This window comes from Rhipicephalus microplus, chromosome 6 (assembly GCF_043290135.1).
Source record: "Rhipicephalus microplus isolate Deutch F79 chromosome 6, USDA_Rmic, whole genome shotgun sequence".
Classification (NCBI taxonomy): domain Eukaryota; kingdom Metazoa; phylum Arthropoda; class Arachnida; order Ixodida; family Ixodidae; genus Rhipicephalus; species Rhipicephalus microplus.
Window position 1 is genome coordinate 190933022 of NC_134705.1, and position 23996 is coordinate 190957017.

At 46.3% G+C, this 23996-nt stretch overlaps 1 non-coding gene and 1 pseudogene across 1 annotated transcript; both read right to left on the reverse strand.

Annotated features, from left to right (window-relative positions):
• Positions 1–5920: 5920 nt before the first annotated feature.
• On the reverse strand, positions 5921–6043 carry LOC119168789 (U5 spliceosomal RNA). Its single transcript, XR_005109480.2, has one exon. It is a non-coding gene; the product is annotated as a U5 spliceosomal RNA (small nuclear RNA).
• A 2847-nt stretch (positions 6044–8890) lies between these two features.
• Positions 8891–23499, reverse strand: LOC119166942 (glutathione peroxidase-like; annotated as a pseudogene).
• Positions 23500–23996: the final 497 nt, after the last annotated feature.

Below are 23996 nucleotides of genomic sequence, written 5' to 3' on the forward strand. Positions count from 1 at the left end.
AAGTGCACTATTACCTATCTCGAAGCGCTGCTCCTTGCCGAGGTTGCTGTACATTACTTTCGTTTTCTGCAGATTAATTTTAAGACCCACCTTTCTGCTCTCCTTGTCTAACTCCGTAATCATGAGTTGCAATTCGTCCCCTGAGTTGCTCAGCAATGCAATGTCATCGGCGAAGCGCAGGTTACTAAGGTATTCTCCATTGACTCTTATCCCTAACTGTTCCCATTCTAGGCTTCTGAAAACCTCCTGTAAGCACGCGGTAAATAGCATTGGGGAAATTGTGTCCCCCTGCCTTACACCCTTCTTGATTGGTATTCTGTTGCTTTCTTTATGAAGCACTATGGTAGCAGTTGATCCCCTGTAGATTTCTTCCAGAATGTTTATATATACTTCATCTACGCCCTGATTCCGCAGTGTTTGCATGACGGCTGATATTTCTACTGAATCAAAGGCCTTCTCGTAATCTATGAAGGCTATGTATAGAGGTTGGTTATATTCTGAGCATTTCTCTATTACCTGATTGATAGTATGAATGTGGTCAATTGTTGAGTAGCCTGTTCGAAATCCTGCTTGTTCCTTTGGTTGATTGAATTCTAATGTTTTCTTTACTCTGTTAGCAATTACCTTTGTAAATAGCTTGTATACTACAGAGAGCAAGCTGATCGGCCTGTAATTCTTTAAGTCCTTGTCATCTCCTTTCTTATGTATTAAGATGATGTTAGCGTTCTTCCAAGACTCTGGTACTCTTCCCGTCAAGAGACACCTCGTAAACAGGGTGGCTAGTTTTTCTAACACAATCTGTCCTCCATCTTTCAGCAGATCTGATGTTACCTGATCCTCACCAGCAGCCTTGCCCCTTCGCATGCTCTCCAAAGCTTTTCTGACTTCTTCTATCATTACTGGTGGGGTGTAATCTGGGTTACTGCTAGTTCTTATAGTATTAAGGTCGTGGTTGTCTCGGCTACTGTACAGATCTCTGTAAAACTCCTCCGCTATTTTAACTATCCTATCCATATTGGTAGTTATTTTGCCTTCTTTGTCCCTTAGTGCATACATCCGACTTTTGCCTATCCCAAGTTTCCTCTTCAATGCTTTGACACTTCCTCCGTTTTTCAGAGCGTGTTCAATTCTCTCCATGTTATACCTTCTTACATCGCATACCTTACGTCTATTAATCAACTTCGAAAGCTCTGCCAGTTCTATTTTGTCTGTTGTACTTGACACTTTCATGATTTGACGCTTCCTAATTAGGTTCTTCGTTTCCTGGGAAAGCTTGCCAGTGTCCTGTCTAACTACCCTGCCTCCAACTTCCACTGCACACTCCGTAATGATACTCGTCAGATTATCATTCATTGTATCTACGCTAAGGTTGGTTTCCTCACTAAGAGCCGAGTACCTGTTCTGCAGCGACACTCTGAATTCCTGTACTTTCCCTCTCAGTGCTAGCTGATTTATTGGCTTCTTGCGTATCAGTTTCTGCCGTTCCTTCTTCAAGTCTAGGCGAATTCGAGACCGTACCATTCTATGGTCACTGCATCGTACCTTGCCAATCACTTCCACATCTTGCACGATTCCAGGGTGTGCACTCATTATAAAGTCTATTTCGTTCTTATTTTCGCCATTAGGGCTCCTCCATGTCCACTTGCGGTTTTCTCGTTTTCGGTAGAAAGTATTCAAAATCCGTAAATTATTGCGTTCTGCGAATTCTACTAGTAGCTCTCCTCTGGCGTTTCTAGTACCGATGCCATAATCTCCTACCGCCTGGTCTCCAGCCTGCTTCTTCCCTACCTTTGCATTAAAGTCGCCCATCACTATAGTATACTGTGTTTTTACCTTACTCATTGCCGATTCCACGTCTTCATAGAAGCTTTCAACTGAAGCGTCATCATGGCTGGATGTAGGCGCGTAAGCCTGTACTACCTTCATCTTGTATCTTTTATTCAGTTTAATTACGATACCTACCACCCTTTCATTAATGCTATAATATTCCTCTATGTTGCCAGCTATGTTTCTGTGAATTAGGAACCCCACTCCCAGTTCTCTTCTGTCTGCCAAGCCCCTGTAGCAAAGGACGTGCCCATTCTGTAGCACCGTATAGGCCTCATCTGTCCTCCTAACCTCACTGAGCCCTATTATATCCCATTTAACACCCTCTAGCTCCTCGAATAGTACAGCTAGACTTCCCTCACTAGATAAGGTTCTAGCATTAAACGTTGCCAAGTTCAGGTTCCAATGGCGGCCTGTCCGGATCCAGAGATTCTTAGCACCCTCTGCTGCGTTGCAGATCTGACCGCCGCCGTGGTCAGTTGCTTCGCAGCTGCTGGGGACTGAGGGCCGTGAGTTATTTGACGTATGCATGTGGGAGGTAGTGGCCAGATACTGCACCAGGGTGGCCAATCCTTCTCTGGTGAGGGAGTGTGTTTTCGGCGGTGTTTGCCGGTGAGGCCGCACCCCAGGCCTCTTAATGCAGTTCCATCAACACGCGGATTGTTTTTTTTTTTTAATCCGGTTGGGAACTGCGCGGTACCGGGATTTGAACCACGGACCTCTTGCATGCGAGGCGGATGCTCTAACCACTACGCCATCGCTGCTTATATTTAGTAGCGTTTAAAAAAGTTAAGGCCACAGATACCCCTAGCTCTTGGCTGATCCCCTTGAGCAGGCAGGTGCTAATCTTTCCAGGAGCATCCTCATCATGAACTACTACCAGACACGTGTGTGGCCTGCTACCCTATTATGGACCGGAAATATATTAGGCGATATTGGCGCGGGGTCTCTCTTGCGTTTTCTCCGGACCAAAATAAATATTTAATCATCATCATCAATAAGCATTAAGTTGGCGCCTGCAGTGCGTAAAGACGTAGCGATCACGCGACTTCTACTAAATGTTTCCTTCCTCTGGGCTTTTTGGAGTGGTCCTTTAAAGAAAGAGGTTCGCTGAAACTACACCAGAAGGCGTGCTGGAATGAGCACACGGCATTCGGTAAGCAGGCGACGCGTTGCTCACAGATGGCGCCACATATATGCGTACAGACAAGTGGCAGTGGCTCCCGGAAGCAGACAGAATAGCCGGGAAAATTATGGAGAATGAGCCTGACGCAGTCCGGCCAAGAATATTATTCATTTCACAGCGCAATATGCGATACGCGGTTGCCCAAGAGCCAGCAACCATCGCACGCTGAGTTGTGTGCCCCTGCAATTAAACGCCCCTTCAACACGCGATTCAACGTTTCTACGTAAGAAGTCGGGGCTCGTTTTAAAGCTCCGTAAACAGGCCTAGAATACCGGTACTGATTGAGGAAAAGTGCTCTAGCGGTAACAGCGCCAGCACCTGTTAACAAAATAAAGCTAATAAAAACCAAAATGTAGTTTCAAATCACCATTTCGCGATGGCCGGCGGGAATTGTTGAATGTGACAGCCCACTACGTCACAGAAAGGCGGAAGCAAGCGTCCACATTCACTGGCAGAAAGCTTTGGAAATCAAATGTCAAGTGCGCGTTGATGATCACCCTGTTGTAATATGTATCGGCAATGAAACTGCTGGCAATGAGAAACTTTGTGGCGTTTCCGCCAGCAAGTCTGCAAAAAGCAGTCATCACGGTGTGGTTTTGGATATTAAACCGGACTTTTTTAGGGGCGAAGCTCCTTATGGCGTGGCTTGTGTATCCCCCATTGTCGTGGTGCCTAACCTGTGGCACATACCCACCCTCGGGCATATATCTGCATGCCCACATGTTGCGAAAAACGTGGCGCGGCGTCATTATCGCACTCTCGGCGTGAACTAAAGCGCTGACAGCAGATAAGTCTTACATACTCTCGTTTAGTCTTTGGATTGTCCGCTAGATGGCGGTACTTGTAGAAGATAAATTTATAATAAAAAAGGGAGATGGCGGTACTCAAAGTGTTCACTAGACAGAAGCACGAGTGGGTGCACGTACGGGCAGACTGACGCAAGGACGGAAGCACGGACGACGGATGCTTCGCCCCACTCATCATCACTTATTTTGTGGATATGCTGTGATTTTTTGCTCACACGACGTCACTTGCTATGCTCAAGGGCACAATGAAGGATTTATGAATTCCTGAAACCAAAAGCTACTGCTAACAAGCAAGAAAACAAAGAAGATAAATAAATTTAAAAAGGAAAATTGCAAGAATCGCGAGCAGGAAGCGTTCTTGGGAAAACAAGCAAGCAAGAGCAAGCGAAACTGCCACTCAGAAAGCGCTCAGAGCTGCGAATACCAGGGAAATTATAATAAATGTCAAACAAAGAGCCGAGAGAAGGTCCCACGAATGACTGAGTTAAGAGGGGGAAACGCAACATCTGTGGATACGTCATTAGAGCACGCGAAAACGCATTTCCGCCGCGGAAGTAAATGCACGGTAGAACTATGCGAACGCTACGGGGCCTGAGCACTTCGAAGTCGGGTAAGCGCAATACGTTGTTTATTACGTGCGCCAGTAAAAAAAGGTAAACGTGACTGCATAACCTCGCCGTTACTGTTTTCCCAGCGGGTTTGCATGCGAATACGTGTGCGCGAGTGCACGCGTGTAGTTAGTTTAGACGTGTTTGTTTTGATTTACTGCTTACCAGAAACCTAGCGGACGTAACCATCTCCCAGAAAACAAAATCACACCATATTCGCGAAGTGAATGATGACGCGTGGGCGAAGCTCCGGGGAATCTTTAACCGCCATACATTGCCCACTCGATCATGCAAAGACGTGACAACACGTGTGTACAGTATATCCAAAGTTGTTAATCACAATGTGCGTATAGCGTTGACATGCCCACATCGCTATTCATATGGACAACCATATGGATATCCATCCATATATGGATATCCATATGGATATGGACAATCATATGTATGTCCATATAAACATCCATATGGCTAAACATATGGGTGTGCATATCCATATAATACCAATCAAGAAGGGTGTACGGCAGGGGGACACAATTTCCCCAATGCTATTTACCGCGTGCTTACAGGAGGTTTTCAGAAGCCTAGAATGGGAACAGTTAGGGATAAGAGTCAATGGAGAATACCTTTGTAACCTGCGCTTCGCCGATGACATTGCATTGCTGAGTAACTCGGGGGACGAATTGCAACTCATGATTACGGAGCTAGACAAGGAGAGCAGAAAGGTGGGTCTTAAAATTAATCTGCAGAAAACGAAAGTAATGTACAACAACCTCGGCAAGGAGCAGCGCTTCGAGATAGGTAATAGTGCACTTGAAGTTGTAAAAGACTATGTCTACTTAGGGCAGGTAATAACCGCAGAGCCGAACCACGAGACTGAAGTAACTAGAAGAATAAGAATGGGGTGGAGCACATTTGGCAAGCACTCTCAAATTATGACAGGTAGTTTGCCACTATCCCTCAAGAGGAAGGTATATAACAGCTGTATCTTGCCGGTACTTAGCTACGGAGCAGAAACCTGGAGACTTACAAAGAGGGTTCAGCTTAAATTGAGGACGACGCAGCGAGGAATGGAAAGAAAAATGGTAGGTGTAACCTTAAGAGACAAGAAGAGAGCAGAGTGGATTAGGGAACAAACGGGGGTTAAGGATATCATAGCTGAAATCAAGAAGAAGAAATGGACATGGGCAGGGCATGTAGCGCGTAGACAGGATAACCGCTGGTCATTAAGGGTAACTGACTGGATTCCCAGAGAAGGGAAGCGGGTTAGGGGGAGACAGAAGGTTAGGTGGGCAGATGAGATTAAGAAGTTTGCGGGTATAAATTGGCAGCAGCAAGCACAGGACCGGGTTAACTGGCGGAACATGGGAGAGGCCTTTGTCCTGCAGTGGACGTAGTCAGGCTGATGATGATGATGATGATGATGATATCCATATAAAGTCCATATAGTCTCACATAGCCGTAATCAAATCTGATTTTCGATTCTTCGTTAAGCCCCGCCCAAACGGGAAGGGCCCCACAAAAATTACTTGGTAGCTCATTTGAGTGCCCCACCCCACGGTAATCTTTAGTAAAAGGCGAAAGATTAATGCGTATGCAATGAGGCGAGGCCTGAGCGACTGCATGCATCCGACGTCGACTCACCCTGACACGGCACATACGACGGCCATGTCAGTGGAACTGGCCAGCCTAATCATTTAACACAATATAATATTAATAATGCGAAATAAAACTGAGTTTACGCTATAGTTTTTAACAGTGTTATGTAGCTAAATAGCTTCTTTTAAGCCCAATTATTATTTAAGAATACTCAGATTGTCTACTTCTTAAAAGCCACAGAGGAGACAAACCAGTCGCCTTTCGAAACGATAGAAAGTGCTGCAGATGGGTTAGATGCATGCCCAACAGATGGCGCAAGCGTTCAGTGAAAAATCTGTGTGTGTTTTAAGCAGTTCTTTTTTTTTTATTTTTTTCGCTCCATTCTTTAATATTTGTATCAACGGCCAGGGAGCAAAAACGTGCCCACTTGATACAAAAAGCATGGCCTCACCATCATTATCAACATTACGCCTAACTTGTTTCTTTTTTTTTTTTCGAGTACTGTTGTCTGAATACTTGTTCTGATATCAATTACTTTTTTAAAGTCTATTTTTGTTGTCAGGTGTAAGTTTACTGGGCATTGTGGTGGATGTTATCTTAGCTGGTCGACAGTGTAACTACGCTGGAACGTTAACTACACGACGATTGTTATAGCGCGAAAGCAGAATAGTCGTCATGTCATACCGCCTAGCCCAAACCGCCACTCTTATAAACTACACGATAACACACTGGAATTTCTTATACTACTTTAATGACATTTACAACTGAAGAAAGATGTGAGCTCCACCCACAGCCATCACTAGTCCTTCCCACAGTTTCTGCGTCCAATAGCGCTTCCTTATTTTCGTGATGTCAAGCCAAGCACTTCCTAAATGTTTGCTCCCCTCAGTCACACCACCTGAGTGACCTGACGCGCCCGCCCCGCCTGGATTGTATTGGATAAACTTTTATTTGGTCCTCCAAAACACAGATCACTGTGTTGCGGGCAGCTCCCACGTGGGGACTGAAATGCCAAGCTCCTCAGCCGCCTCGCGGGCTTGGTGGACAGCCCAGAGCTGATCTGCCAAGGACGAGCTGCGGATTGCCGCCTCCCATCTGGCAGAGGTGATGTGCGATAAATGAGCGAATTTGGTGCACTGCCAGAGCATGTGTTCTAATGAAGCTATTTCCCCACAATGTGGACAAAGATTACTTGGGTATAGGTCAGGGTACATGATGCGTAGCATTTTCAAAGTAGGGTACATCCGCGTTTGCAAAAGCCTTAATGTAAGTGCTTGGGGCCGGGTTAGATTTTTGTGAGGTGGAGGGAAAATCCTTCTAGACAGGTAGAAATGTTTAGTGAGCTCGTTATATGTTGTAAGAATTTCCCCGTTATCCCCTTCACCGGTAGAACGCATCCCCGGGGAGGCGCGGTTGGAGAGTTCTCGCGCCGCCTCGTGTGCTGCTTCGTTGAGATTGGGAGGGGAATCGTTTATTTGTCCAAGGTGAGCTGGGAACCAACTCAGACGATGATGTGTTATGTTCTTGCCTTGCAGTATTTTCAGCGTTTGTTCACAGAACGTCCCTTTGGCGAACGCCCGTAGAGCTGCCATGGAATCACTGTAGACGACTTCAATGTTATCCATCTTGAGTGCTAAGGCGACGACCACTTGTTCCGCAATGATTGGGTCTTTCGTCCTGACCGTCGCTGAGTTGACGACATGGCCAGCCCCATCGACTACGACTGCCACAAACACTTTCCCATTGGCGTAGGAAGCCGCGTCAACAAATACGACCCCTCGTTCCTCGTTTGAGACTTGACGAAGTATAGTCCTGGCCCTCGCTACTCTTCTTCCGACGTTGTGTTCTGGATGCATGTTTCTCGGTATAGGAGATACCATGATAGTCTCCCTGATGTTGTCAGGGATATCATTGTAATTGCGTCTGATTGCTATTGGGTGTTGGCCCAGCTCCTGCAGGATCATTCTCCCCGACCTTGTAGGAGATAACCTTGCAAACTGTGCTCTCTCTTGGGCGTCTGCTATTTCTTCGAGCGTGTTGTGTATGCCAAGCTCAAGCAGACGCTAGGTGCTGGTATGTATGGGTAGGCCCAGGACATTCTTGATAACTTTCCTGAGGAGCACATTCAGTGTCTCGGACTCTGCTCTTGACCAGTTGTGCATTGCTGCCTCGTATGTGAAGTGACTTAGAACAAACGCATGCATCAACCTGATGAGGTTGTCTTCCATGATCCCATTTCTTTTGTTGGCCACTCGGCGTATGAGGTGCACCGCACTGTCTGTTTTCCGAGTTAACTTGGCTATAGATTTGCTGTTGGCGCCGGTAGACTCTACGCCCCGCCTGATTCGTGAAGGCACTGCTACGCAGTGTCACCTTATGGCTGACAGAAATTGCGTGCCTTTGTTCCTCTTATCGAACCGCTACCATCAACATTCATGCTGTCCCACCACTCGGCTGTCAACCCCGTCGGACAGCCTGGCGCACAGCAGTGAGGTGGCATTCCTCACGAGCTTAGGATGCAACTCAAGGCAACACTTGTGGGACGAAGAAGGAAACATTTACTTCCTCGCGTGTGCAGAAACAAGACGGACGGAAAAAGCGGACGGAAGTGGCCCAACAACTTTCTTTCGGAAGATCTGCAACTAAGCGGTGGCAGCGGCGGAACAATGGTTTGCACTACTTTAAAAAAAGCGACAGTACACGCGATGGAGGAGCTTTACTGCAAAATTCGGGTACTATAACGTTTTTGGTAGGTAATCCAGTTATTGTAGGCGGAAATTAATCGCTACGCGACGTACTTTATCAAGATCACCAACGGGCAAACGATGGACCCGTACCGCAAAAAAAAGTGACGCAAGGACGCAAGGTACAAAGACATTCAAATGTTTATTGCCTACGATGTTGTTTTCGTATGCACGCTGCAGGTCGAGCACACAGCCGGTGATAACCACAGCATCGAGTTTTCAGCCGTGAATGCACAAGAAGGCCGCGACGGTGGCTGTCTTCGAAGCTGGCCTGGCGGTTGCTTTGAGGCCAGCTCGTCATACGTTGGCGTTGCTCGGCCGTTGCGCGACGTGGTTACCGACATTGCAACGACAGAATGTGTGTATGGGTAATTGACGACACGGAAGCAAACAAAACATTGCTACAAAGGCATGAATTTCAAATTCCTTCCGCACTGTCCACCAGTTCATCGCATCAATTTTGAGGGATTCTTAGAAAACAATTACCTGAATTCAGAATAGATGACTGGCAGCCAGGCATGTAGAACTGGTGTCTAGAACGGTGTACAGAACCAGGCATCTAGAACACAAGGGCAAGCAAACAAAGACCCCGGTCATGAGAGTATAGTTTACAGAAGCATAAAGAAGAGTTGTAACATATACGTCAGACAATAGTAAGTGGAGACTGGCAGCACTGGCACTGAACATAAAGTTTTGCGAGTTCTACAGGAAATCCTGAAATTGACGTAGCTGCATGGACGGCACATGTAATAAGTAGGGCACATAGATCAGGACGTCTTGAGGGGCTAGTTGGTTCATTCTATTCAGGTAAAAAATTGCGCTGAAATAGAAAGGAATTGCGCTCGATCTGTTTAAGTGTTCCTTCTTTGTGGTGTCCTTTCTATTTCAGCGCAATTTTTTACCTGAATAGGGCACATAGACGTTGGTCCGATAGATCTTTCTGCTTTTTAGCGACGGTCTCGTCGGAAATCGTAAAAGGACTTACACCTATCCCCCCCCCCCCCCGCCAGGCAACGTTGATGGTGGCATTGTTCTCGTGCTATGGTTCGTTGTGGTCATAAGGACAGCTTCGCATTGATTAATTTGAAGGACAGTTCTGCGCCGTCGCGTTCAACAGCCTGTCGTTACTATATACGCCCTCGCATATCGACGTATAATGCGGTATTCTTTGTACACAGTATGCTTGATATACTGCCTGCTGGGATCGCTGAAATCCGCATGTCACGGCGACTTCCGCCATATGCATGGTTGAATTCTGTAACGACTACTTAAAAAAAAAAGTCTGCAGCGTCCCCTTTTAAAGCTGACAAAATGGACGCATTATTGTAGCGGTGACATGGTGGCATTGGAATATGTCTGAAACACTTCCATTTCCCTAAGAAGCACTCCGCAAAGATCGTGTTAAGCTGGACAGTTAAATGAGTCTCCGCGGGAAGTTAACATATAGCAAAGCCCGAAAAGAAGCCTTCGCGAAGTCAACACAGATTCACAGTACAAAGTTACCCTCTAGGAACGGAGGAGTGTTCGGTTATTTCTTGCAGTGCATCCTTCCCGTTTCCCAAAGAGTGCAGCGCGAAATTTACCGGTTGCCGTCACCCACCAAAGTCACGTGACCGGCACGTTAACTTTTCAGCAGGTGAACTGGCTGCATGGGGAACTCATTCGGCAGCAGGTTAACGCATTCAAATTTTTGTGATGGCGTGACGTCATACGTGACGTATCTGCTCAGGGTCACTGGACTCTCCTGCGTGTGACGACTACAGGAAGTTCAGCTCGATAAACAAACACACGACTCGATGCCACAGGGTATAGGTACTCAACCCAAGAAAAAATGCCAGCTCCACCCAACGTGGTATAGTTGTACCTCTTACAGAAAAAAAAAAAATTCATGAATGCTTCATCCAATGGTATTATACACACGTTCGCGACGTTAATCACTTTCCGCCCCTGCTTTCCGCGTGCCTGAGGCAATTGACCATCTCATAACGACACACGTTTGCCTCGCTGGTGTTGGGTCGGAAAGGACCTGGTGAACTTTGACATCGTTGCTCAGCGTGGTCCGTAGCCATGTTCTCCTCATCCAGTTCACTTTGATGAACGTTTGAGGCGCATGATTACTACGGCTTTATATGTCGCTGCTGTTTTGAGAATAAGGTCAGTTGCGAGCAAAGGACGACCTTTTATTTTCTGTCTTGAATTCTTTGCTAACGAAACGCGTCGTTTGTAGCGGAAACCAGCTGGCACAACGGTCCTTCAAAGGTGAAGGCTGACTGGTTTGGAGGGTGGAGCTGGCATTTTTTTTTTTAGGTGGCAATCAACCGATTGTCATGCTTTCCTCGACCGGTGGCAGAGCCCCTTCGCTCGTCAGGGCCTCGATGTCGTCCTCCATGTCGCGCGGCAGGAAGTTGGGGTCGTAGCGGCGCAGAGGGGTCCCGTCTCGACCGACGAGGAACTTCTCGAAGTTCCACCGGATGTCTGCACTGTCTTGGGGCGAGTAGAAGAGATTGTCCTTAGATCGAAACTTGGACACCGGTGACGGACAGCGACTCTGCGACAGTCCCACGTAGCACACGCACGTGATTAATGAGGACAAGACGCCGAGGAAAGGGAACGGGACGCTACAAAGAGTAATTGTAATCTACGTGCATGTTGGGTAAGAAAGGTGGACGAAAATATAACTTGCCCCCGGCAGCCGCCGAACCTGCGACCTTTGAATAACGCGTCCGATCAGCACCACGTAGTAAAGACTAGGTGGCGTCGGTCCGATGCTCTACCTACTGAGTTACGGAGGTGGTCATTCTCCGTCCACTTTATAGGGTATATACGTGCAAACGTGGCAATTATGGCCAGTGTGGAACGCTTCTCTTTTTGGCCTGTTGGCGTCACGTAGCAAGTGATCTTATTACGAACTGGCAGCTGAGCAATATTCTCTAACACACTACCAGAAAACAGCAAGTCTGCCAGAACGAGACCCTCGACACGAATGAAGGAAAGAAGTGTACATTTAAGGACTCGCTTTCTTGGTTAGAAAATGTACAATTCTTAAATGTACACTTCTTTTCTTCATACACATGAGTTATTCAGCCTGTTGTTCGTGCAGAGACAAAATTGGCTGGTTCCCCCCTTAATCGATAGTGGATGTAAGCGTGAAAAAAAGGTTGTGTTAATATCACTGATTTTGCAGACGATAAGGCAGATGTCGAAGCACTATCAGCCATGAATGAGTATTTTGCTAACGCTGGCGACTACACAGATTCATCTTGTGGGGTAAGAGATCCGCCTGTAGCAGATAGAAAGCGTCTATCACACTCACTCTTCCTTACTCCGGTTACACCTTGTGAAGTTGAAAAATGAATCTGTAAAATACGTGACAATGTTGCTGCAGGTGTTAATGAAATAGCAGCCAGCCCGATAAAATATGTAGCGTCACTCATTTCACTCCCTCTTTCATACATCATGAACACTATGTTAGAAACAGGCATTTTTCCTTCAGAACTAAAAATAGCCCACGTTTGTCCTATTCATAAAGGGGGTGCTAAAAATGTATTATCGAATTACCGCCCGATATCGATCCTACCGGTACTTTCTAAAGTATTTGAAGGAATAATACACTCCAGACTGGATTGCTTTTTCACTAAGCACCTGATAATCAATAAAGCACAGTATGGGTTTCAAAAGGGTAAGTCTACGGAGTCGGCGCTTTTAGATACGAAAGAGGAGATATTAAAAAACATGGAAAACAGAACCTACACCATAAATCTTTTCATTGACTTGAAGAAAGCCTTTGACACAGTCAAACACGATATTCTGATATCTAAGTTGCATGATTATCGTGTAAGAGGCGTGGCAGCTAAATTAATACAAAGTTATCTTACGGAAAGAAAACAATACGTTAAGGTGGGTAACCTTGTTTCCCCAATGAAAACTGTTCAAAAATGGTGTACCGCAGGGTTCAATCCTTGGACCGTTACTATTTGTAATATATATTAATGATCTGTGTGACATTCCAAGATCCCCAAAATTAATTATTTACGCTGACGACACCAACATATTTTTTACAGGTAGAATACTCATGCACCTTGAAACTGAAGTAAATGATTACTTACTCAGATTAGAAAAATGGCCTCATCAAAATAAGCTCATGCTTAATATATATAAAAGTAAGTACATAGTATTCCAGCCTATTAACAAGCCCTACGAGGAGGACATTACCATCTTTTTCAAAAAGCAAAGGCTGGAGCAGGTTAAATCGCAAAAATTCCTCGGAGTGTGGTTCCAAGAAAATTTGTCCTGGAATACTCATGTTGATAGTCTCGCATCCGAACTATGTAAGACTGTTGGGTGTACATTTAAAATGAATGCACTTATACCAATTTTGCTAAAAAAAGATATACTACGCTCTTTTTTTTTTCGCGTTTAAATTATAGTATGCTATTATGGGACACTACAAGTGAGAAGAATTTAAATAAACTAGAAATCTTACAGAAAAAAGTTCTCCGCCTATTCGATGATTATTATGGCATCCCAAGGGAGATTCCTAGCAATCCATTAATCGTAAAACATGGTATACTCAAAGCAAGACAGGTGTATGAATATAAGCTATTATTTTACATTTATAAAAATTAAACTCCACACTATTACGGCACCGGAAGGCGCACTCAGATACTCGCTCCGTAGACAACAATTTCGCGTTCCTGCTACTAGGACTGGATATGGTAGAGCCCTAATTGCATACCGCGCCCCACAGCTTATAAATTATTTAGATGATCAATTAAATTTTAACCTCTCATTAACGCGATTCAAATATCACAAAAAACATCTCCTCATTAATTGAGTATAGTAAACATCATGTTTCCAATAAACTTCTGACTAGGTTTCACATATACTCTCACCTATAGGTACAAAACGCGTGTCTATACAGTAGCATGTACGTACATATGGGCAGATGTATGTATTAATATATGAGTGTATTATACGAATATATCAATATGTATGTGTTTTTTATATGTAATGAAAAGAGCCTTGATTTCTGATTCTGTGTGTCTATGCAGCCAATTTTTGGTACTTATATGTCACCTATTTTTGCTTTTATGCTATTTCTGTGTTTCTGTTATTATGCTGCTCCTTGTATTGTGATAATTATTATTCAATGTAGCACTGTTTGCTGAACTTTTTTTTGCGTAGTGAAGCCACGTCAGGCCGAATGGCCTTTAGCTTCGCTTCGTTTTTCTGTATTCTCTCAAGAAATAAAATCTGTTCATTTCATTTCAAATGTCAACCGGCAAAGCGAACTGAAGGTTACGCTATAGTCGCAGTCAGTAGTGTATTTTTAGCGTTAAACGACAGCGCAATAAAAAAAAAAGGAAAGAGTGTGCTATACCCTCAAATGACAATTTATTGCTTCACTTCACTTTTAACACAGAGCAGATACAAGAAGAACATGCGACGCGCAGCAACCACCACAAATCGACTTGTTCACTACATTATTTTGTCTTGTCTTATGTATTGTTGTTTTTCGCAAAAAAAAGAACAAAAAAGCCTATGGACTTACATCGGATAGACCGCCAATGCAGTGTTGAATCATTCAAAATCTTTTGCATGTTCACAAATGCACCTTGAAAGTTATATAAACTTCATTATCCCGTGCACTCATACAACCACACATACAAAGAACTTTATTCGTTTCCTGAGGGACAAGACTAAAAGAGGCCGAGAACCTCCCCATGTAGTCTAGTCGGTGGTGCACGCGTGCATTTAAACGCAGTTTTCGGTGGTTAAATCTGCGAGTAAACCTTGAGATTTGTCCTGACGCGACAGCAGGACAGTGGCTAGAGTATTCCGTGACAGAGTACAGTGGCTAGAGTGCATCTATTCTAGCCACTGTAACAGCATGGCGTGTCCCACGCAGCGTGGCGTCGTCGTCTCTCGAAGAATGCGGCAATATCCACGCTGCGAAACCACTGCCTCCAACGAAACCCTGATTGCCGCATTCTCCGAGAGATGGCGGTCGTTAACGTGTCCACCGCTGACGTTCAAAAACAGGCAAGCTTGGCGCTGGAGTCTAAAAGCAAGTTTATGGTGCCCTATCCGCTTGCGCAAGTCGTCATTGTAAATGGTAAATAAGATTTCAGCGTTTAAGAAGTCAAAACTTCAGTGATATAGTGAACAAACACCAAGAACAACTGTAACCAATCTATCTTGTTGCTTGTTTGGACCATACCTATGATAGGTAATGCGGCCCTGTACGAAGGTTTGATAGCCAACTATAGGAGGGTCTCGTATGAAACTTTCTTGGCAGAATACCCGAAAATTTTTTTGTGGTGGCCGTTAATCACTTTTTCTAAACACGGTGATTGCTCCAATAGTGGAGTACAAAGTACTCTAAATCGTTAATCACTTTTTCTAAACACATGATTCCTATCCCGTAGTTAAGTACCTCGTACTATAGGTCGTCAAACATTTTTAAACGCGCATGCCTTGCATAACACAGCTAGCTGTCTGTTGGCTCAAGGTCACATGCAGGCCACCTACAACGGAAGCTAACTCCCGTATTCTAGAACGTTCCTTCACTGAACGCTTCACCTTCACTTGAGAAAGTCGATGGGAGCGCCGTACCTAGGCACGGCAAGTCACTGCATATCGACAATAATCTGCTGTGATTCTTGACTAGCGCAGTGTAATTTTCAGCCGAGCAGCGGCGCAGTGCTCAACTCTGTAAAGTGAAGAGTGGAAGTCGAGTCGAGGAGCGTTTCTGAATACGGGTATAACCCCCGTATTCATAAACGCTCCTCGACTCGAATTTCACCCTTCACTTGACTGAGTTGAGCACTGCGCCCCTGCTCGATTGAAATTGATGCTGTGCTTCTCAAGAATCGCTGCAGAATATTGCCGATATGCAGTGACTTGTTCTGCCAAGAGACGGCGCTCGCATCAACTTTTTCAAGTCGAGGAGAGTCCTTGAGTGAAGGAGCGTGTGTGAATACAGGGGTTAGAGTTCCCTAGAGCTTCTGTATAGGACTCTGAACATTCAGTGCTTAGCTCGTTCAGTATCGCGAAGCTCGGGCACATTTAGTGTGCTCTTTTGTGTTCTAAACACTATTGTGTTAGCGTGTCCGCCGAATAAAGTGTTGTGGTTTAAAAGCTTTTGCTTTGGGAAAGATCTATTTGTGCACTGTCACTCACCTTCAGGAACTCGAAGAGCGGGTGCTGCGTTTCTCCGTTCACATCCAGCTTCCGGACGAGCCTGAAGTTCGGCACGTAGTCGTTTCCGGGTCTCACGTAACGTATTCCGGCGAGAATCTCTTCACCCGAACCACCAGGCTCTTGCTGCCACGTGCAGAATACCACAAGTAAACGAACGAACAACGTGAAAGTTATACTTAGCATCAACTACAACAAAAGACCGGTACATAGGGGCCTTTTTGGGACCACATTAAGAGTGTGAACAGTTTTACAGAGAAAGCTGCTTTGAGATTCAACTTGGGTCGCATTAGGCACCGTAGTTGTCCGCCGCCGCCACTGGTGTCCGAGTAAACAAAAACACTAAGGACACAATTGGATTCGAACCCGGGTCCGCTGCGTGCCAGCCCTTGATTCTACCACTGAGCCATGCCGGTGCTTGAAACGCGTTTGAAAACTGGCCTTAGGCCGGCTTAATGTCGGGAAAAGAATTGAGTTAATATGAGTAATAAAACGTTGATTGATTGATTGATTTGTGGGGTTTAACGTTTAACGATTTGTGGGGTTAAGCGTTTCAGAGCAGCAAGTGAACAACTAGGGACGCGATGCAGGATGGTCCGAGCTTCTCGGGCAGCCGAGTTTGCTCCTGGCTCGCTTGCGGTGGCATGAAGACAGTGCGGAGCGCGTGATAGGAGCGTCGGTAAAGAATGGCAAATCCCACGTACAGTGCACGAGAATCGATTATATGTGAAGCACGAATAAGAAATGTTGATATGTGACTTCAAAATCAGCACAATGTGACGAGGTGGAGAAAAATCATGCCGTACATGACTTCCGTGTCATGATTATCATGGTTGGATGTGTCGTTTACCTTCGTCATCTATTCACGTCACGTGACACCAAATTTAATATACGTGGAGCTAGCGAAACGACGTGAGCACGCTATGTGCGTGGTATGTTGTCACGTTCTTACATGACACGCATGTCAGGCTTAGCATGTTTGCACGAGTCATATACTTTCGTCATCCATTGACGTCATGTAACACCAAATTTGGTATATGAGGAACTAGCAAAACGGCCGCGAGCGCATCATGAAGGGCCCAATATACTTCAATGTAGTGTTGACGCGCGCGCGCGCTGGGCACAGAGACGGTGGTCGCACCAGCCAACATCAGTCCTGGACTGATCCTCAGGACTTCAATAACGTTCTCCATACCGTACCATATACCACGCTTGTCCGAAGAACGACGAAGGATGGCATAATGAATTGCCTGCCTGCTACACACTGAATAATGGCGTAGCGGGTACCCTACAAGCGTGTTCGCATCAGGTACCCCTAGAGTGTTTCTGAAAGGCCGCCCTTCCTGCTTTCCCTGTGACAGTACTGCACGTTGCGCGCAGGCCTGGCGTTTTTTTTTCTGATTACCGGAATGGAACTGCATTTATGGCAATGAAACTAAACTCGAGGTCATGGGTTCGATTCCCTGCCTTGGCGACCACATTACGATGGGACCGTAAAGCGAGAACACCCGCGCGCCAAGTGCGCGTCAAAGAACTTCAGGGGATCAAAAGTAATCCCTGCTCCCACTACTACGTGTTTAATCATGTCGTGGTTTCGGCATGTACATCAGTTTTTATAATTCAAACATGAAAAAAATTGCGAGGCTTCCACTAAAACGCTCAGGGCTTGAGACAGCGAGGCTATAGACAATCTGGTTGCTTCTGGACTGTTGCCTCGCTTTCGATTGTTTCTAGGTCGCTCCTGTGAGCACCGAGAAGTTCGAGTTAAACCGCTGACACGACACGGTTGTGCAACCTCCAGAGAAAGAAATCCGCGCCAAAAGCGACCGTTCACACGAGCCAACAGGCCCCGCGTCGGGCTTCCATCGCTTCGGTGTCTTCTTGCAGCCGCCTTTGCCAAGTATTCTCTCGTTGTTTACCGCCTAAACGAAAAAAAAAAAAAATATCGGTGCATGTGTCCGCTGGGCTGAGCGACCAGATTGCGACACTGGGAGCTTTGAGCTCACTGACATTGAGAGTGCCGAGCACATTCCATTTTCCAAAGGAAGGGGGGGCGGGCGGTAAGCATTCCATCAAACAGCCTTTTCGGGGACAAAGATACGGTCGCTCGCAACCCCAGCCATAAAAGAAAAAAAGTCATGTACATATGCTGATAAGCAATGAACAAGCGTTTCTTCAAGATATGGGCCCCCCGGCTGGTTCAACTGCAAGACTTTCTGCCGGCCTCCCCTGCTTCGGAAAATGGAACGTGCTTGGCAAACTCGCCTCGTCAACAGGTTTCTTGGCCGCCGGTGATTTGAGCTGGTCTTTTGCCGCAACGATCCACTGCCGCACTCCGTAGTGCTTGAGTGACCTCGAGACGTATAGTACGGCTTTGGTGTGTGGCGCCCGTCTGTTGCCTTCTTCGTTTTTAGCGGAGAGCAGCGGTGAGTAGTCGTGCGCCCAATTTCTGCACCCATTCCATAGCTGTTCGAACACACTCTTTTGTACGCACCAAAGTTCTTTCCGCCAACTTAAATGGCTTTGCTGTTAAAATAACAACTACTACTGCGAGCACAATCCACCAAAGATAAATAATAAAAATTATCAGGGTATAACGTCCAAAAAATCACGATATTAGTAGGTAGGATGCCGTAGTGGAGGGCTCCAAAAATTCCAACCTGGTAAAATCCGTGGGCTTAGATTTAGATGCACGATAAAGAACGCCAAGTGGTCGTAGTTTCAACGGCCCTCATATCGTGGTTTTGGATCGTACAACCAGAACAATTACTATTGTGACAAGCAAGAGAACGTCCGGAAAAAGCTTATTAGCCGCCTGCACGTGCGAGCACACCTATATTTCGAGATCCAGGAAGTGGATATTGCCACGTGATGTTTGTACGCTGGCAGGCTCTTTTTCGTCATTGGCGGCTCCAATTCGTTTTGTCTGCATGCGTACAGCTATACGCGAACATCATGATGAAAAGAACGATGCTGTCACTTTCTGTTTCTGCATTTCTCCAGCGGACTTCGGTCGTGCCTATAATTGTAACATGCTCCGTGCCTGCAACTATCAGCACACGGCACACGTAGCTGCAGATTTCCTTTTTTTTTCTCCCCAACCACCGACAGGTGCGCCTCTTGACGTTATGCCGAAGCAGAATCGTCAGTTAGCCAAGTTGGTAGATGTTCACCGCAGAATATTCTACAGCGCAACAGGTTAAATGCGGCGCCGTGTCCCTTCTCTGTCCGAATGTAACCAGTCGCTCTGTAGAATATTCCACGATGGACGTTATACCGCCACGGTATGGAGGCTTATGTTAAACCAATAAAGAGTGAAGTTGTTGCACCCTTGACAGTCTTCGGGTACCACCGCGGTGGTCTAGTGGCTAAGCTGCTAGGCTGCTGACTTGCAGGTCGCGGGATCGAATCCCGACTGTGGCGGCTGCATTTTAGATGTAGGCGAGAATACTGTAGGTCAGTGGGCTTAGATTTGGGTGCACGTTAAAGAACCCCGGGTGGTAAAAATTTCCGGAGCCCTCCACTACGGCGTCTTTCATGATCATATGGTGCTTTTGGGACTTTAAACCCCAGATGTCTTTCTGGTTTACTCCCTGCCTTCTCTCTTTTGTTGCTTCCCTTCCCCCCTCTGAAACCCCACATACCAATCTTGACAGTCTTCGTGGTTTCAGCTCACAGGTTACTAATAGTGGCACTAAGCGCACACACTGGACAAAAACGCAAACCAGAGGGCAAAGCCGCAGCGCATAACAACACATAAAGATTGCGCATTATTTTCTCCCTTGTTGGCTGTTGAATGCAGAACAGCAGAATGAGGGAAGCTTGCGTGATAATCACTCTCTGCTCTCAAGAGCGTTCTGCATGGGACGTGACGCTGTTGTATAGTGCGAGGGCTCGTACGCTCACAGCAGTTCATGGTCGATGCTCGCGCGATAACCTTCAGATTGTGCTCGACTGTACCAACACAGTCACGCCTAGCTATAACGGTGATAAGCTGAGCGAACTGAATTCGGCCGTGTTTGCGATGGCTTTTTCTGCGTCGGTGTGTGGTGCTTCACTGCAAAAGCACCGACTGTAAGAAAATCGAGAAGACGCCACACGTATTACCTCGCGACGTCGTCTTGCGAAGTGCCTGGCTCGAGTCCATTCGAGTTACGGCAGAACCAAGGCGCAACAGTTGATTGATTGATTTGTGGGGTTTAACGTCCCAAAACCACCATATGATTATGAGAGACGCCGTAGAGGAGGGCTCCGGAGATTTTGACCACCTGGGGTTCTTTAACGTGCGCCCAAATCTGAGTACACGGGCCTACAACATTTCCGCCTCCATCGGAAATGCAGCCGTCGCAGCCGGGGTTCGAACCCACGACTTGCGGGTCAGTAGCCGAGTACCTTAGCCACTAGACCACCATGGCGGGGCCAAGGCGCAACAGTGTTTTTGGGCACCGCTTCGGTGCCGAAGATTATACTATCATGACCCGCGCCTGCTTCAGGTGTTGGGCTCAGGTTTGCCAACTCGCCTGAGGCCGAACGCGCTGCCATCTCGGTATATTTGCCAAGAAGGCCGGTAAGTTTTTTTTTTTTTACAATTTCTACCAGCAAGGCTCGTATAGGTACTGTAAGCCTGTGGGCTCAGATTCGGGTGGCCGTTAAAAAACACCACGTGGTCGAAATTTCCGGAGTCCTCCACTACGGCATCTATCATAAAAATGTGGTGGTTTTGAAACGTTAAACCCCAAATATCAATCAAGACTCGTACAGTAGCGTGGGTCGGCCAACGAAAGTGGTTGGCGTGCTTTATTCTAAGGGTTAGCCGGGAAGCACGTAGTCGCGGCAACCGGAAGTGCACAATGCTTCGAACAGCACGCTAACGTTGGTGGTATGTCACGTGAGACTTGAAGAGGCACTCGGCAAGGGGGGGCAAGGCACTTAGGGACAGGAGACCGACGGACGAGTTAAGGATAGCGAAGGGAAGAGTGAATCGAGTGATCCCCGCGTTTAGATCATCAGGTGCGCGTAACTCCGCTATTACGGCACCGTTTCGACAAATTATCAAGGGCTACGTGTTCGTTGTGGAATTGTGCACAACTCTCACTCCTCAATTGAATTTCGACCTGTGGGTGGTTTAGCTGCCTTTTGGGGGAAGCATAGGCAAAAAAGGAAGCATAGGCAAAAGTATTACCAAGGTGTTGATGTTTTAGTGCACTGTGATGATGCCGGGAGCAAATTATTTCATACTGTCACGTATTGAATGTGCCGTGACGTAGGTCAGGAGTCCAAGGCTGTGACTCTTTTATTTACCAAGAAATACCAAACGTAGTGTCCGCGTCTCGCTTGTCGGTCACCAATGAGGTCCGACGTTCGCTGTCACCACACACTTCATGGCACCGCCGCACATACACAACCATCCCTCGTCTACACGCCATCTTGTCCCGTCTTCCCGCTCAAACCCAGCGTCATCCACCAAGCCTAGTCAACACTACTCTCGCCAACCCCGACTCGTCACACGTAGAAAAATATGGTTAAGGATACGCGGAAAATTGATGAAGCAAGCCTGGTTGGAAGACGGTGCTGACAACGTCATTATTTAGTCCATGGATTATGAAAGCGATGATGTGAACATCACACGTGATATTTGTTAGCGTATTCTCCCGGGGTCAAGAAACGCTTGAACATAGATATACTGCATCACAAAAATACGAATAAAGCGTTTATTAAACTGCTACAGAAGCGGATCCAACACTGGAAGCACAATTGTCCATAACTCCACATGACGCATGTATCATAGAAGCACATATATGTAATGCCGGCTGCTTTGTTACAAAATTAGACAACCAGTGCTGAAACTACAACTGAAGTCACACAGACCTGTGCGCAGGGTCCTTTTTGAAAGCAGCTTAGAGAAACAATTGTATCGGGCCAGTTGGTAAGGATCTATCTTGCTAGGAAGCGCAGCCACTATTACAAAGAACACACAACACAAGTGCTTATTAAGCGCTTGTGTTGTGTGTTCTTTGTAATAGTGGCTGCGCTTCCTAGCAAGACAGCTTCGAGAGTTGGCGTGGCCCGCCGAATGCTCGAGTTTGATTCCTTCTCAGCGATCCTATAAGTTTGTATTTCTAGCATTTATAGGGTCGACTTTGCCAATATCGAATTATTCTTTATGATCTCGCATTTAAATTACCAACGTCGGTGCTCGCCAGTCGCTGGCCAGAAAATGAGCTATCACAGGTGGCGCATACTCGCATACCGCGACTCGTGGTAGGCGATGGCATGTGCCACATGTGTCAGCAGGAGAGTGTTTGACGACGTACGTTATCTGATTTTCACGATATTCATGGCATGACGAGACAGTCATATTCGCCCAACACCCTTACCCTGCCGTGCCAATTTCGGTCTGCAGCAAGCTAAGGAGGCGATCACAAGACCACCCTGATGTATAGGCGGATAGATAGATAGATAGATAGATAGATAGATAGATAGATAGATAGATAGATAGATAGATAGATAGATAGATAGATAGATAGATAGATAGATCTGACTGGCCTCCCTTGTTTCTAATTGGTTTTCTCTTTCGTTCCTTCGCTATTTCTTTTTTTCCTTTTTTCCAATTTTGAATGTTCTTTTCTCTGTTTATCTTTATTTAGACCCATTTCACCCTATTTTCCCTTTCTCTTTTGATTATTCTATTTTTCTATCTTTATACGTAGTTTTTCGTGCGTTACGTGAAGCGATGACATCACAAAACAGCCCGGGCCTCCAAAGGGTTCCGCACTAAAGGAAAAAAAAAAGAAAAAGTTTTGAGGAGGTTCATATATAGCTATGAAGGCGGAATACCTTCTCAAGCTGGTGTGGTTCCATATTAAAAAAAATATCGAGAGCTTGAAGGTGAATAGTGAGGATTAAAAAAGACAGCTACACTAATTATGCTCTTCTGCTTTTCGGTATTTGTCTCTCTCTCTCTCACACAGTTTTGCTGTGGAGAGGTTGAGGTCCATGTTACCTCGGCTACTCCATATCGATAAGTTCTGCAGCGACAAAGGGTACCCAAAGGGATAAAAATCAGTAAAAAAAAGCATGATAGCACGCAGAAACAATTTTAAGTACCTCTTCTTCGTTACCCTCAAAATGAGACTTCACAGCGCATACCTTTCCGAACTGGTTGCAAGGAAAGCCGATAATGGTGAAGTTCCTCTTCCCGAACCTGGACTGGAGTGCATTCAGTTCCCAGTAGGTCCAGGTCAGGGATCAGTAGGTGGCCACGTTGACGAGCAGGAGCACGTGACCCCGATACTGCTCCAGCTTCACCGCGTCGCCGCCCACGACCTCCGGGAACTCGAACTGGTAGAGCGGAGACGAGGCGACGTCTTGCTCGACGTCACCGGTCGCCTTCGACTTCTGACTGTCGTAGCAGTCGATCTTCTGCGGCTCTGTCTCGGCGGCCAACGCAGCCCCGCAGGCGCACATGAGCGCCAACGCTAGCGAAGAGCGCGCTGGCATTCCGTTGGACGCGGCAGCCGCGGTGCGATCAAGCAACGTCCAGCTGCGGTTTTAAAATGCGGTCTGTCTGTGTGTGTGTGTGGGGGGGGGGGGGTCTCTCCTTCTCTCCGCGTCCAGAACAGGAAAACGGAGACAAAACCTGAGCAAAGAGTAGCGTTTGTCAAGCCGAGCGACCAAGAAGAACGAGGGGTGAAAGGGAGTTGTGAGAGAAAGAGTGAAACAAGCTTAAATCGTGAAACCTTTTGCACGAAGCTGCCATAAACGAAGATACTATTGAATAGTGTATCGGAACGGAACGAAAAACGAGGAAAACAAATAACTGTTTTCCACTGGAACGAAAAACGTAAACGTTATTTATTACTTAGTTCCGGTGCGAAGCGAATTTTTTTTCAATCGCTTTTCGGTTCACGCGGATACTTGACAATCCGTAACGACCCAGGTCAACGCAACGTGAGCGATAATTGCGGGATATAATCCCGGCTGCGGCGGCTACATTTTCGATGGAAGCGAAAATGTTGTAGCTCTGTGT